The 16,872-nt window shown below is 30.7% G+C and overlaps 3 long non-coding RNA genes across 8 annotated transcripts in view; 2 read left to right on the plus strand and 1 right to left on the minus strand.

Moving 5' to 3' along the window:
* Nucleotides 1-4,628, plus strand: part of LOC148620535 (uncharacterized) — a 28,867-nt gene extending 24,239 nt beyond the window's left edge. For 4 of the 6 annotated variants that reach the window (XR_015921867.1, XR_015921865.1, XR_015921864.1 and 1 more), the window contains 3 exons: nt 868-1,967; nt 2,376-2,490; nt 3,397-4,628. This is a non-coding gene — a long non-coding RNA (uncharacterized LOC148620535). Of the gene's footprint in view, nt 1-867; nt 1,968-2,375; nt 3,124-3,396 lie in introns of those variants that run through there. The other 2 variants (XR_015921863.1, XR_015921862.1) reach the window with 2 other exon arrangements.
* Nucleotides 4,629-5,514: 886 nt separating this feature from the next.
* LOC148620537 (uncharacterized) lies at nt 5,515-13,761 on the minus strand. Its single transcript, XR_015921868.1, has 3 exons — nt 11,211-13,761; nt 10,588-10,701; nt 5,515-7,154 (listed from the first exon to the last, which is right to left on the minus strand). It is a non-coding gene; the product is annotated as an uncharacterized LOC148620537 (long non-coding RNA).
* Nucleotides 13,762-14,298: 537 nt separating this feature from the next.
* On the plus strand, nt 14,299-15,457 carry LOC148620538 (uncharacterized). Its single transcript, XR_015921869.1, has 2 exons — nt 14,299-14,437; nt 14,772-15,457. It is a non-coding gene; the product is annotated as an uncharacterized LOC148620538 (long non-coding RNA).
* The last annotated feature ends 1,415 nt before the right edge of the window (nt 15,458-16,872 follow it).

Genomic DNA, 16,872 nt, shown 5'->3' on the forward strand with positions numbered 1-16,872 from the left:
GGAGCTCACAAACTCAATACTGGTTTCCAGTTGACTGGCGTTCATGCATGTATGAACGATCTGACAAAGTTCATGCAAGAATGGTTTTCCTTTACAACCGATCACTAAATGCTGGTCAAGATATGAAGCTTACTTAAAAGTGAAGTTTAGATGTTCTATATTTACATAGACTTATAGAAGTGTCCTTTGAAGTTTGTATGGAATATTTACTTTGTTTTAATGTTTTTTCTCCTAACACTTGCGTCACCCGTAAGAAATAGTTTTTACTTATTTCTATCAAGAAAATAATTGGTCTTGAATTTAATAGTAAGGAAAGGATGTACTTGGTTTCGTTTTTGATCAATTTTGAACATTAATAATGTTTTAGTGTAAAATCAACAAGCCAATAAATACCTAGATTACACATTTCACCATGTACTCGGGGACTATGTAATGTATCTTGTGTAATTGAAAGAAATAGGCCACCATACATTCGATAGCAGATCAAAAAAGGTAGATTCACCATCAGCTGGTAAAGATTATTGCATGATAAAACTTCAAGCAGTGTAAACCTTGTGACTCGGTAAATTTAATTTAAAAATCATCATTTTATATTAATCAACATATGATATATCTGTAACGATGCTTTTGGTGTTTATGTTAGACTAAGCTAATGGTATTCAACTCGTGACTGCTTTATATCAAAGCCATGCATTACAGAAACAAAGAATTTCAAATCGTTTCTTTAATATTGCTAGGGCTTGAAAAATCTCTGATCACAAGTCATGATAAAATGTTATCTTTAAAACTATAGATTTCGAATACAATTTAAGTATCAAACCAGTCTTTCCTTATAAAATTTCACTCTGATACATTTTTCTCTTTCAGTTTAACAAATGATGATCGGAATGAAAAAGTCCTTGAAGTGGAAGGCAACACAATCCAAGATAAGTCATATATTAAGCGAAGAAAAAAGTGTATAAGCACAAAAAAAAAAAAAAAAAAGAAAAGAAAACTCGTGTTCTTGATGCATCTAGTGCTCTCTTTTTCCAACGAAATGTACCTTGCTTAGCTTCTGTTCTTTATTCATAATTAAGGATTAAGCTAAAAAGGAAACTTTATATCAATACACGCTTTATGTAATTTGACAGGTGTGTGAAATATGTGGCAAGGCAAGAATCACGGGCGGTATTAACAGTATACAAAAAAAAAAAAACCTAACACAAACAAAACATAAAAATCTTGTAGGAAATAAATTTTAATAACAATAAATGTATAAAGTTTTTACATGCTCGTTAGTCTTTTTACCTTTTTTATATATTTTTTTATAGGATAACCTAGGAGTTCCATCACAATAATGAAAGCCAGAAGGAATATATGTTACATATTTTTTGTTTGAATAAAGTTCATCATAGGAAGGTTTACCAAATAAAAAATATATGTTATACGGACAGTTTTGTTTTAACTTGGTATTTTTAGTTTTTTTAAGTTCTCTTTCGCATGTTTTGTCGTATTCATATATTTTCATTCACTCAATGAAAGGAAATGGAGGAGAAAATAATTCTTGTGAAATGTGAAATACCTTTAGGTATCCATGCAGCATATTTGCCTTATAAATTTACTACAAATGAATATGGTCAATGGAGATGTTTGCATTCAAAATATATAAGAAAAGTGTAAATTTGGCTGGTTGTGATTTAGTCTCTATTATTTCCCACGCGTGTGTATCCTATACCAGTACATTTTAATTCAATTCGGTCTATAAAGGAAGAGAAGTGAAATTCTAGTCTTGAATACAAAAACAAATATTTTGGTGGTAAACGTTTTAGTTTACAAATGCAATAATTTATTCTTGGATTATGAATAGAGTGATGTATCCTGTTCCTGTAGGAAACAACATAACCGTTCATGATCATCTTTATGTGATTGTAACAAATCCAGAAAGTCAATGACTGAAAGTTAAACACGCTATAACACGTTATATAACGGTATGGTTAATATATTATTAGATATTAGATATTCTTAGTCACAGCAGTTATTTTAATAGTTACCCCATTTTATTTTAACAGAATTTTTCTAAAAATCAGCACACTATGTATATGATAACACAATATCTTGTGTCGATATCATAGTATTGTTTTTTAGATGAATTAAGTATCAATTTAACTTCGACAGAATAATACAAAAGTGTATGTATGATTATATGACATGGCAAAATGTTTATGCGACTTCAAATACAGCACAACGGCCAATTTAATGTAATTTTATATTTGGAAATTAATATATAAAGATGTAGTTCAATGCAAATATACTGATAATTGTTGCATCACATTATTCTCAAATGTTGTTGAAATGTGCTACTGGTTACCAATAATTGCAGACTCTTTCTTTTTCAGACGCAAAAATTCGAAGCAAATAACCAGTTACGTGCAAAGATATATTTTATGATAAGTAATATATTTACAGTAATACATTTCACAACATGCTGGTCCTTTTTGCATTTTACATCAGGTATATTGTACTTCTTACATGTAGTTTGTAATATCTTTGATAAGATATTAATGAATTTAATTGTAATTTTTTGATTTTCCAATTTAATTATGCTATTTTATGACATGGCAAAATAGTTAGTGAGAGCGTATCCATCCAAATCCAAAAAATGAAAAAAAAATGAAAGTCGGAAACTGTTGATGGCATGGATTTAGATGGATACGTTCTCACTGACATGCACTGTTTGTGACACATTTTGTTGTTGTTCTTTTCTATGAAAAAAAAATGATTGCCAAGAAGTAATAACCTATTTTAAATATGTTAAGTTATATCAAACATTTATAAGTTACTTGCAACACAATTGTGTGTATGGAAACTTTATCGAATATTTTCTGGAATATCTAGATATAATTTACTAAATTTTTAGAATAATTGAGCAATTTGGACTGTATTGAATACGCATAAGTGCACAAATACAGTGATCGTTCCCTGCTTTAATAAGACAACTGATGATTTACTCATATGATGTTAAATCCATGTTTAAACAAACAACGGAAATGACAACGTCGTTAGCATATCAATTTATGAAATAATGGAAACAATTTTACTAAATAATTTGCATATAATACATATACAGGTATTCTAAATGATAAACTTTCCACTCACTCTAACGCCCTTTGCCACATTCCGCATACTTATTATCCCGTCCGTTGAAGTACAAAAATGCTCAATGTTCCTTGCTCCGCGTGTGCCCTCATGTCATAGATCCTTTCATTCAATACTTTATTTACTATCTGGAAAATTTACCCCATGCAAGTAATGTAAATTCGCATAAAAAATTGGATATAGCCAAACAAATTTAAAAATAAAATAAAATGCAATATCCTGATAAATAACTAAATTAGACGTTACGAATGTCTTTTTCAGGTGGACTTAACGTAATGTGCATCCCTCCTGAAAGAAAGAAAGATCAAGATTTTTAAAAAAAATATTTGAATAATAAAAGAAATTAGTATAAGTAGAGCAAAAAGGGAAGCTACGGTTAGAACAATAATCATCGCAAAGTGTGAAAAAGAAAATGCTAGTAAATTCAACACATTAAATTATACAAATCGAAAATAAAAAGAACAGTCGAATGTAACATGGAGACCACAAACAAGAAGAAAACAAATTAATCATCAATAACAACAACAACTGGCAATCGATTAATATTCATTAAAAGTGTCTCCTTCAAAACATTTATGGAGAACCTTAAAAATATTTATGGATTTGAATACACATAATACATAAACCTTGAATACTCAATGCTATTGTTGAGAAATAAACTCGTCAAATAAAGTACTTAAGGTTGAAAATACATGCCCATTTCAAGCAACCAACAAACATGAATCATACTTTAGCTAGAACAATTAAAAAGGCATGATGTTTAATAAAAACATCGACCCTATAAAACAATATTATATATCACCACCAATATAAGGGTCTGAAAAATCCCAAAGATGTGAGAACTGTCCAATTTGCGAAGCAGTTTAGCGAATAGAGTTGTCACGTTCTAAAACGTTTATATATATATATATATATATATATATATATATATATATATATATATATATATATATTTATACGTTCGTCTCGGAGTGTGACGACTCTATACTGCTCAAATTGGGAACGTAAACATAGAAGGGTCGTTTTAATTGTCCGAACTAAAGTATATTCCATATTTGTTGCTTGCTTAAAATGGACATGTATTTGCAGCCATAAGTGATTATTCAGATCTCATCAGTCATTTTTTAAAGGTTTCCGTTCATGTGTATTAAATTCAATTTAAAATTTGTTCTTATATTATTTTCAAATCTAAATTGCCCTTCATATCGTGTTTTCTTTCTTTACGATTGCTCAGCTCTACTATAGCATTGAGTAATGAAGGTTTATGTATTATGTGTATTCAAATCTCATTTTCCAGGTTTCTCTTTCTTGTTTTCAACGAAACATTTTTAATGAATATTTATTAATTGTCATTTACTGTTGTCGACGGTGATTGTATGTTCTTCGTTTTGCTTTTTTTGGTCTTTTCGATTTGTATAATTTGATGTGTTGTATATACTGGAGTTTTCCTTTTTGCACCTTGTAATGATTATTGTTCTAACCGTAGCTTCCCTTTTTACTCTACTTATACTAATTTTTTTATTACTTGTAGGCAAAACAGAATTCTTTTTTATTCTTCTCTCTTTAAGGATTGGTGCACATTCTTTTGAAGCAATCTGGGAAAGATATTCGTAACTTATAATTAAGTGGTTCGTCAAGTAATTGTATTTTATTTCAGGTTAAAGTTCGTTTGATTTTATCCCATTTTATGTGAACTTATAGTACATTCATGGGGCAAATTTCAAAACAGTTAATAAAGTATTGGGTAAAGGAGTCTTTGGCATGGAACCTGGGGCAATGAGGGAGCATTGAACATTGAGCTTGATATTTATCAGAAAGGCATTGATACAAAAACATTTTTACGTCAATTAAAAATGGAAAAATGTATTACCGGTGAAATGATTGTAAAAAATCAGACAAATTCGAAGCATTAATGATTCCTGTTTATGATTTATGGGTCTATGTTGAATTTAGATAGATAATGAGATATTGGGAATATCATTTCGGGCAATGCAGGATCAGGTCTGGAGCATTAGAATGCGAAATGTGGCAAAGGGCGTTGGGAAAAGTGGACAGTTTACCCTATAGAATAACTATATATTTATCTCCTTTTCAATGGTTATTGTTAATTTTAATGCACAAATTCTTGTTTCCATTCCATATATTTACATTCAGCTTCCGTTGTGTTTTGAATTTTACAGTTGTTTTATTATTATTATTATTATTATTATTATTATTATTCCTATATTTTTTGTCTCGAAACTTGTATTGCATGAGTGTTTAACCGTCTCGTCTTAATTCTTATTTTTTTGTTTGCAATTTAGCATGATTGTTTCCATTATTTCATAAATTGATTAATCTTTAAAATTGGATTTGACATCATAAGAACAAATCGGCAGATTTCTTAGTAAAACAAGGAACGATCATTTTATTGGTACACTTATATTCAATACAGTAAAAATTGCTCAATTATTCTTAAGTTTCAATTGGTTATATCTAAATGTTCCTGAAATGTTCGAACGGTTTCAATGCACACAATTGAGTAATATTTTTCTGAAAAGGAGTAACGGCACAAGCCAATACACGTCGATGAGGCCGTATCCATACCAATCAATCAACAGTTAACGACTTTAATTTCTCTGACCATTTACTTACATTCCAATTCTTTTTCATCATTTTTTTTCATTAAAAAAAAGTTCGTGTATGCAGAGTATATTCAAATGAGATGTTTAAGAGATAGTTTAATCTGCCACAATTATGTGCAAATATCATGTAAACTATCATTATGATGAAAAGATAATATTTCTTTGGAAAATAAAAAAAACATATTTGAATTCATCTGCATAACGATTACAATCTACCTGATGTAAAACACAAAAATGAACAAGCATATTGTTAAATGTATTACTGTAAATATATTACTTAAAAATATATCTTTCCACATCGCCGATTTATTTGTTTCGTATTTTACGCCTGGAATAGGAAGAGTCTGCAATTATTGTTAACCAGTATTAAGTAGTAGCAACATTTAAGAATAGTATAAAACAAAGAGTATCGATATATCTGCATTGCACTGCATCTTTATAAACACATTATCAAATGTAACATTAAATCGACCGATCTGTATTTTGTTTGAATATTTTGCCATATCATTTAATTATAGATACACACATACACTTTTGTATCTAAAGGCATCGACAATTACCACATCCCGATCTATACATATCTTCTCTGTATCAATTTGATCCGATGGAGCAGTGTAGTGAATAGAGTCGTCACATTCTGAGACGTTTGTATAATATTGATTTGTTGTGACATGCATCATTAATTTGTTCCTCTATCCTACATAATAACATATAAATGAACTGTCCCTTACTACCATATTTCGTATACTAAGTTACAGCCCTAGATTAATCCTACGAGGAGGAAAGACCCGGTCAGCGAAAACTATATTTTTATATAGCCCAGCTGGCCGAGTGGTCTAGGGCGCTGGACTTTGTGCAGGCGGTGTTGCCATAGATGTCACAGCGGTACGAGTTCGAGTCCCGCGGAGGGAACGACCAAAAATTTGAATCGCAAATTTGACAGTTCTAACATCGTTGGGAATTTTTCAGACCTTTCTATATATGTTTTGTGATATAGCAATTCTTATAACATGTTTTACCTGTAGTCATTGACTTTCTAGATTTGTTACAATCACATAAAGATGAACATGAACGGTTGTTATGTTGTTTCCTAAACGAACAGAATACATCACACTTGTCATAATCCCATAATAAATAATCGCATTTATAAACTAAAACGTCTACCACCAAAGTACTTTTGAATTTTGTACTCAAGACTAAAATTTCACTTCTCTTCCTTTATTGACCGAATTAAATTAAAATGGATTTATACGGAATACACACGCGTGAAAGATAATGACACTATAGAAACTAAATCACAAGTAAACCAAAAATACACTTTTTTCTATGTATTTGGATATGTATCTCGTCCTTTGACCATATTCTCTTGTAAGAAGTTGCAACTCCTAAGTGATGCTACAATTATAAAAATGTAAAAGGTCTGATGAGATAATAAAAACGATATAGTTTCCGTTATTATTTTTCTCTTTGAAGATCTTTATGTTTTGTTTGTGTATTTTTTATATCCTGTTAATGCTTTTCGTGATTCTTGTTTTGCCACATAATTACACCTGTCAAATTACACCACGCATGTACTAATATAATGCTTCCCTTTTTTTAAGCTAAATTCCTAATCATAACTGAAGAACAGAAGCAAACATGGTCAAAGAGTAATCAAGGGAACCAAGGTTATAGCGGTAATCAAAAGAATGTAATCCAGGGACAAAGACCTGACATGGAAAACAGACATACACAACAAAGAACATAAAGTAACTAAAATCATACATATATAGTAACAAAAGTAAATGAGCAACTCGGATTCCACTAAAAACTAAGAGCATGGACCTGGTGCACCAGTAGGGTAAGCGTCCTCTGCTTTTCTATAGACGACCATAAAACTTCTGTAGTGATGACTTCAATGTTGTAGCCACATGACCCTGTTCCAGAAGCCTATTTTTAGAATTCTAGCGCGACACAAAAAGTCTGCGTAGTTTCGGCAAGTTCTGGCATAACGTATGAGTTGTGATATGAACACTTCATACGCAGTAGCCAAAGGGATGTTGCCACAGATGAAAGGAAAGTTGACAATTCTGAATGAAAAGTCATCACGTTTGTCGTGAAGTTTGGTCAATAGTTTTCCTTTACCATCGATTTCAAAGTGTAGGTCAAGATATGAGGCTGACTTCACAGTATCTGTAGTATCTTTCATCTCAAGTTCTTTTGGGTAGATGCGATGTATCAAATCCCCGAAATTAGGATTGTTTAAAGATAGCACGTCATCTATATAGCAGAAACTAAGATTGAAGGATCTAGAAAATCAAGAAATCAAAGTTACAAATATTATATCTCGTTGGCAAAGCAAGGCACTAGATGGATGTAAGAATACGAGTTTTTATTAGGGCTGGTATCAAATTTGCTAGGACACCTTTTTTAGCATATACGCTTACCATATTACTTATCTTGGAATGTTTTGTTTTCAAATTCAATGACTCTTTAATTCTGATCATCATTTGTAAAACTGAAAGAGAAAAGTGTTTCATAGGAACGTCTCTACCAAGGAAGATGATTGTGAAATACTTTCTATGTACTGGATTCCTAAACTCCACAAGAATCAATACAAACAACGTTTCATAGCTGAATCGTACATTTTTCATAGCAAAATGTACCACCAAACCTTAACTTCTATACTCACAACTGTCAAAGAGGGTCTGCTGTCCTACCACAACACTTGTTACTCCCGTAGTGGTATTAATTCAATGTGGGTCCTGAACAATTCGAAAAAGATCTTTTGGAGATAATCAGTTCAATGATTTTTCAACACAGTACATCTATTCCCCATACTCAGTTAAAATTCCGACTGTATACATCGTTGTTTTTCCAAAAAAGATGGTACACCTAGATACAAACATATAGTTCTTGGTAGATATTCCTCATACTTGTAAGAAATTATTCCAAATCATTTACCAAGTATACAGAGAAAGATATTTACAAAATGCTGGAATTTTTAATCGGCAATATATTTGTTCACTGTGTTGGACGTGTTTTTCAACTGTCGGCATTCCAATGGAACAAATGGTGCTCCTTTACTTGCTGACCTATTCCTTCACTCTTATGAGGCTGACTTTATAGCTGATCTGATCCGAAAGAAAGAATATTGTTTGGCTAGATGCTTTAATCATAGTTTCTGCTATATAGATGACGTGGTGTTTTTAAACAATCCTAATTTCGTGGATTTGATACATGGCATCTACCCCAAAGAACTTGAGATTAAGGATACTACAGACACTGTGGAGTCAGCCTCATATCTTGACCTACATTTAGAAATCGATGGTTAAGGAAAACTATTGACCAAAATTTACGACAAACGTGATGACTTTTCATTCAGAATTGTCAACTTTCCTGGTATCTGTTCTTGAATTTCATTTTTTTTTATTACCGCTATAACCTTGGTTCCCTTGATTACTCTTTCATAAGTTAAGACTAGTTTGATACTGAAAACGTTATCGAAGTCTATAGTTTTAAAGATGACATTTTATCACGATCTGTTTTCAGAGTTTTTTTTAGCTCTAGCAATATTAAAGCAGTTGAATATCATTAAAGGGAAAGACCATCTTTGTATGAAGTTAGACTGTTGTTAAAAACCATTCCCATGTAAACTTTTAATGCAAAATGCGTTTTTTTTTCAAAATGCACAAGATATGCAAAATTCGAAATCTTTGAAAAATACTTTGGTAGCATATTGCAGAACTCTTCTATGTGAAGGGAGATCATAATAACAGACTGTATTGATTTTCACCGATAGCTTCCGATTAGCTCATGAGTCACTTAGTCGGATAGGTATTGATACAAGTACTGTACATATAATGTATAAACAAGTAATATTCCGTAAATAGTTGTACGATCATGTTTTTTTTCTGATCACCAAAACATGCTCTCTTGTCAAGCTTACGGCTGCACAAGTGATAAAAGAGATATATTCAAAACGTTTGTGACCGCCAACACGAACAGTCATCGGAATTTCCTCAGCCATACAAACTTTCCAGCTACAAACCCTGCATTTCTGCATTTCTGTATTGTTTAAGTTGAAATTGTAGGGAAAAATTTGCGCTTTCTTCGGACGTCGTAATCAATAAACTATTTACTTCCTTTTTACAAACTGACTTCTTGATATCACAGCTCAAACGATCATAGTGGCGCACACAGGCACAGAAAATTCAAATTCCCTTATTATAAATAGCGAATAATTAAGTGGGAAAAGGAAATATTTTTTTTACATTATTTTTTCATGATCGTTTTACAGATGAGTTTCGATATTTATGGCTTGCACAATAACATGGTTTTTTCCTTTAACTAAGTCTATCGTAAACACCAATATCATCTTTAAAAATACATCACATGTTGATGAATATAAAACAGGTGATTTTCAAATTAAATTTACTTAGTTTCAAAGTTTACACTGCTTTACGTTTTATCATGCCATAAAGTTTACCAGCTAATAATGAATCAAACATTATTGAACCAGTTGACCTGCTATTAAAAGTATGTTGGCCTATCTCTGTTTATTACACTAAAAAATCCGCGAGCTAATGGTGATTTGTGTGAACAAAGTATTCATTGAATCGTTGAATATACAATATAACATCATTAAGACTCAAATCTGAAAACCACAACGGCACCAACTACATTATTTTCTAAACTTGAAGTTCTAGACCAATTCCTTTCATGACAGAATTTAGTGAAAACGATCTCTTACGGATGACGCAAGTGTTAGTGAAAATACTCTAAAACAAAGCGAATATTCAATACAAACTTCAAAAGACACTTCTATAAATCTTTAGAATATACATACTTCAAAAAAATAAAAAAAAAAGAAAGTTTTCCATTATATGTCGTAATTGATTAAAATGACGAATATTCCCCATTCATGCATCCAAGCTCTCTTGATTCTTAAATATCTATGGTACTGAAATATATACAAATATAATTAAATGTGTTATAATGTACTTGACTTTCGACTCAATATTAACAATATTTTCAGTAGATGCCAATCAAAATATGTATGGAAAACTTGAAAATAAATCTTAAAGCAATACGTTTATGTTATGTTTATGTTGCTTCTTCATCATGAAATAACATATGGAAATATAAATACATAAATATGTCTACAAATTTTCCAACGATGTCAGAACTGTCAATTTTAGCCGTTCAGTCCGCAGGACTCGAACTCGTACTGATGTCATGTTTATGGTAACACCGCCTGCATAAATCCCAGCACCATAGACCACTGGGCCAGCTAGGCTATATGAAAGCATAGCTTTCGTTGGCCGGGCCATTTCTCCTCTTAGGATAAATCTAGGGTTGTAACTTAATACACAAAGTATGGCAGTACAGGACACCTCATATAGTGTTTCATACTGTAAGGAAGAGGATCAATTAACGACACATGTCACAACAAATCAATATCATACATACGTCTTAGAGTGTGACTACTCTATTCACTACGCTTCTTTTGTTTTTTTGGTTGATCACTCCGCGGGGTTCGAACTCGTACCGCTATGACATCTATGGCAACACCTCCTGTACTGAGTTCAACGCGCTAGAACACTCGGCAAGCTGGGCTATTTGAATATATTGCTTTTGCTGGCCAGCTTTTTACTCTTCGCAGGTTAAATCTAGGGTTGTAACTTAATGTGATAGAACAGTGGTGAGACATTATTGATTAAATTGTTATTTTTGAGAAAGGGAAGAATTTGTTAATGACTTTAAGAATATGCAATAGCAAAAATACCTAAGACTAAACAATGGATGTGTCAGTAAATGCACATGTATAAAAAATATCTCGGTGAAAAACAAGTAATATACAAAATGTATTGATACCTGGAGGACAAAAATACTTGTACTGAAATAATAAAATGGGTCAGTACATCAAACGCAAGGCCAGTAAACTGGACACATAGAATGTCCAGACTCACATTGATTTAAGGATGTATCTTATATAATTGAACAGTATATATTTGAACATGTTGTATATTCTGAGATCCTCGCTTATACTATCATAATAAAAGTTACACTCAGTACTTATTCGTCTTGGAATTATTAATTCGTACCAGACTCTACCATATTAATATACGATATATGTATGATAGTACAGGATCGCTCATCCAATACGTTGTGGAATCTTATAAGGATTTCCAAAAACAAGATATAGGACGCCCACATACACAAATAGAAATAAAGTTTAAACTGGAACATCTGGAAAGGTTTATATTTTTATACTTCAAAATGTATTTCTGCACTTACCTGAAATAATTTGTAATTTTATTATGCACATCATATTTTTGTAATTATAGAATTGGTCTAAAAAATACAATGGCAAGTACAAAAGTATTTAATTAAAAATGTTATTAAACGTTCTTGGGACAGTTAATAGAATTGAACCAAAATATTTAAAGTATAATAAATGAGTTTTTGTGGAGAGAGTACATACCCACGACACGGATAAATCAGAGCAATCAAAATATTACTTGTTTATGTAAAATAATTATCAACCAAAATTTAGAAGGTTCTCAACACGATGCCAAGAGTGAATTTTATAAATCCTTTACTTTGAAAGAGTAATCAAGGGAACCAATGTTATAGTTGAAGTATGCATTTGACTTATGTGGAAAATATAACACATATCAATAAATGTGTCCATCTATTCCATGAAAAAGAAGGAATACGTTAAAAATTAATATGTAGAATTATGTATTAAAGTACAAAAGTTTGAGAAATCCCCGTTTATTATTCATGTAAAAAAAAATGAAAATGAAAATAATTAGAGTTTTATGTGCAAGTGTGTGTTCTAGACATTGAGTTTGACTTTGACAGAACCTTAAAATAGTTTGAAAATAAAACCTTTTACTTGATTTGAATAGAATTACCAATAATTTATTGGTCTCTTTTATGTAACATTTGAAATCAATTAAAAACTGATTGTACTACGTTGCGCATGGACAAAGGTTTGGCAAAACTAAAGAGGCCTAATACCTTTGACAGATATTTGAGTTATTTACTATGGTCATCACAATTGATTTTAAAATGGAAGCCTATTGACATTTCTATAGCAAACGAGACATCCAAATGAGTTCATTTGTTTTTATTTAAGAAAAGTCAAATATTATACATATTTCTGAATAAAGTAAACGTCTGTTTTCCTATAAGAGATATAAGGTTTCATATTTTATTTTTAATTAAATTCACGGAAAAAATCGAGAAAAAATGGATTTCCCGGTAGAAACTGTGTGCTGGAAATTTTATTTGTGGTTAAAATTCATAGGCATAGCAGCATAAAGGACGAAAACATCCATTGGGCTTATCACGCTGGATTTTTAGCTTTTATACATCTAGTTGGCTGAAATTTGTCCCATAACATTTTGCAAAGCACACAGGTAATCAATTTCGAGTAATATATATGTGTATGTTTTAGTTTTAAGAAATGTAAAAGAAAAACCTGTTGATTCTGTAATCAAAAGAAATGAAAAAAAAATAGTCTCCGAATACCTTAAAAAAATCATTATTAAATATATCTCGTGGCAGCATTATGTCATTTGATATAAATTAGTACATGTATGACTATTAACTCCAGAATTGAAAATACTAAAAAGACTGAAACCTACTAGAACTTAAAATCAAAAACATATTGGGCTAGCATTATATCTCAATTTGTACTGATTTATTTATCATTGCAAGCACAATTACTTCCTTTCAGAAAATACAAAGAACAACTGTTTATAAAAATAAATGTCGCTAGACTTACATTCAAGCAATTAGAATAATTTTGCAATCAAATATCAAGTAAATATATCGAATACTACATAACTCGAATCAATGTAGATAACTACTTGTCACTTTTCCCAACATTTTGTACACGGGTAACAAAGTGATATCAAAGAAAACAATTATTTCAACATTATAGTACTTTTTAACCGCAAACATATTTTTAATTTACGCCTCATTGATTTGGTTTATGGCAAGTAAAATCAAAAGAGGTAGAGAAAAAAAGTATTGACATTTGATGTTTTTCTTCATCAAAATGAAAAGAAACATGAAGATTTTTGAAATTCTAAAACAAACAAATTCAAATGCTAAATAGAGAAAAAAAAATTGAAATTAAAAACTTACTATTTCCTTTAAATTTCATGAGTTCAATTTACTTTATCTGATTCTCGTTACTAAGTCTTGCAAATGTACGATATGTTTTTTTAAAATTCATCATGCGTTAAATGTCGTAATAAAAATTATTAGGCTAATATTATTTTTCAATGTTACAGTTTGTGCACTTTTTTTTAATTTTTGTAAAAAATTCAGAAATTTTCGACTTTTTAAAAGCTTATGTTTGTTTTGTTTTACCTATAAACAGGGAAGCGTCTAAGTCTTATTAAATTGAATTACCACACGGGATGAATTGGGATTAATCCACAAGTAGCCTATTGAGCTTTTTGTACCCATGTTACAGTTTCTCTGTATGTATGTTTCGGCTAGTACACTGTAGTGTACATGTTTATTGAAATTATTTGATGCGTTCAATTACTGTATAAAAGAATATATCTAAAATCAAAATAAGGTGTGGTTTTAATGGATTTGTTTAGATGTAATTTATGTCGCTGTTTTGTTGTTTATTAATTGTTTTCATCTATTGGTTTATTTGAAAATAAAAGGTAAGATTTATTGTTAGTTTGACAGTTTTCTATCATTTAAACTTTGTAATCTAGCACATAAAACCAATTATTTTGTCAGACTTGTAGGATATACATGATCGGTACGATTTTAAAGTATTCCATATTATATATAGCAAAATACTCAAAGTTCTACTTATCATGATCCAGACGCAATAATAATAGGATAATTAATTGTAAAGAGTGAATAAATGAAATATGATCACGAGTGCCGGAGAACGCCTATATGTAATGTGCGTGCAGAATTGTTCTTGGCACTAGTCGCCATACTTCAGTTATTTACGATTACCAATCGATTATTCTTTTTATTATATAGATATATAGAATTCAGTAAATCACTGCTATCTGTATAATTACTAAAGAGTGTATAAAGTTGACAGCTCTAACATCGTTGGGAATTTTTAAGACCCATCTATAAGTTGATATCGGATCCGTTTTATTCCATAGAGGAGTGCAACGAATAGAGTCGTCACATTCTGAGACGTTTGTGTAATATTGATTTGTTGTGACATGCATCATTAACTTGATCCTCTATCCCACCTAATAACACCTAGATGAACTGTTTCGATCTACCATACATCGTGTACTAAGTTACAGCCCTAGATTAATCCTGCGAGGAATGATCCGGCCAGCGAAAGCTGTGTGATAAGTCTTATTGAAGGAAATATATTTGATGATCCACAATAATTTGACATTTTATAGCTAGATGGAAAATGAAGACTAAACAATGGATGTGTCAGTAAATGCACATGTATAAAAATATCTCGGTGAAAAACAAGTAATAAACAAAATGTATTGATACCTGGAGGACAAAAATACTTGTACTGAAATAATAAAATGGGTCAGTACATCAAACGCAAGGCCAGTAAACTGGACACATAGAATGTCCAGACTCACATTGATTTAAGGATGTATCTTATATAATTGAACAGTATATATTTGAACATGTTGTATATTCTGAGATCCTCGCTTATACTATCATAATAAAAGTTACACTCAGTACTTATTCGTCTTGGAATTATTAATTCGTACCAGACTCTACCATATTAATATACGATATATGCATGATAGTACAGGATCGCTCATCCAATACGTTGTGGAATCTTATAAGGATTTCCAAAAACAAGATATAGGACGCCCACATACACAAATAGAGTTTAAACTGGAACATCTGGAAAGGTTTATATTTTTATACTTCAAAATGTATTTCTGTACTTATCTGAAATAATTTGTAATTTTATTATGCACATCATATTTTTGTAATTATAGAATTGGTCTAAAAAAATACAATGGCAAGTACAAAAGTATTTAATTAAAAATGTTATTAAACGTTCTTGGGACAGTTAATAGAATTGAACCAAAATATTTAAAGTATAATAAATGAGTTTTTGTGGAGAGAGTACATACCCACGACACGGATAAATCAGAGCAATCAAAATATTACTTGTTTATGTAAAATAATTATCAACCAAAATTTAGAAGGTTCTCAACACGATGCCAAGAGTGAATTTTATAAATCCTTTACTTTGAAAGAGTAATCAAGGGAACCAATGTTATAGTTGAAGTATGCATTTGACTTATGTGGAAAATATAACACATATCAATAAATGTGTCCATCTATTCCATGAAAAAGAAGGAATACGTTAAAAAATAATATGTAGAATTATGTATTAAAGTACAAAAGTTTGAGAAATCCCCGTTTATTATTCATGTAAAAAAAATGAAAATGAAAATAATTAGAGTTTTATGTGCAAGTGTGTGTTCTAGACATTGAGTTTGACTTTGACAGAACCTTAAAATAGTTTGAAAATAAAACCTTTTACTTGATTTGAATAGAATTACCAATAATTTATTGGTCTCTTTTATGTAACATTTGAAATCAATTAAAAACTGATTGTACTACGTTGCGCATGGACAAAGGTTTGGCAAAACTAAAGAGGCCTAATACCTTTGACAGATATTTGAGTTATTTACTATGGTCATCACAATTGATTTTAAAATGGAAGCCTATTGACATTTCTATAGCAAACGAGACATCCAAATGAGTTCATTTGTTTTTATTTAAGAAAAGTCAAATATTATACATATTTCTGAATAAAGTGAACGTCTGTTTTCCTATAAGAGATATAAGGTTTCATATTTTATTTTTAATTAAATTGACGGAAAAAATCGAGAAAAAATGAATTTCCCGGTAGAAACTGTGTGCTGGCAATTTTATAGGAAAACAGACGTTCACTTTATTCAGAAATATGTATAATATTTGACTTTTCTTAAATAAAAACAAATGAACTCATTTGGATGTCTCGTTTGCTATAGAAATGTCAATAGGCTTCCATTTTAAAATCAATTGTGATGACCATAGTAAATAACTCAAATATCTGTCAAAGGTATTAGGCCTCTTTAATTTTGCCAAACAT

The sequence above is a fragment of the Perna viridis genome, chromosome 4 (assembly GCF_037379345.1).
Source record: "Perna viridis isolate PV_CMFRI_1.1 ecotype Kerala chromosome 4, ASM3737934v1, whole genome shotgun sequence".
Taxonomy (NCBI): Eukaryota; Metazoa; Mollusca; class Bivalvia; order Mytilida; family Mytilidae; genus Perna; species Perna viridis.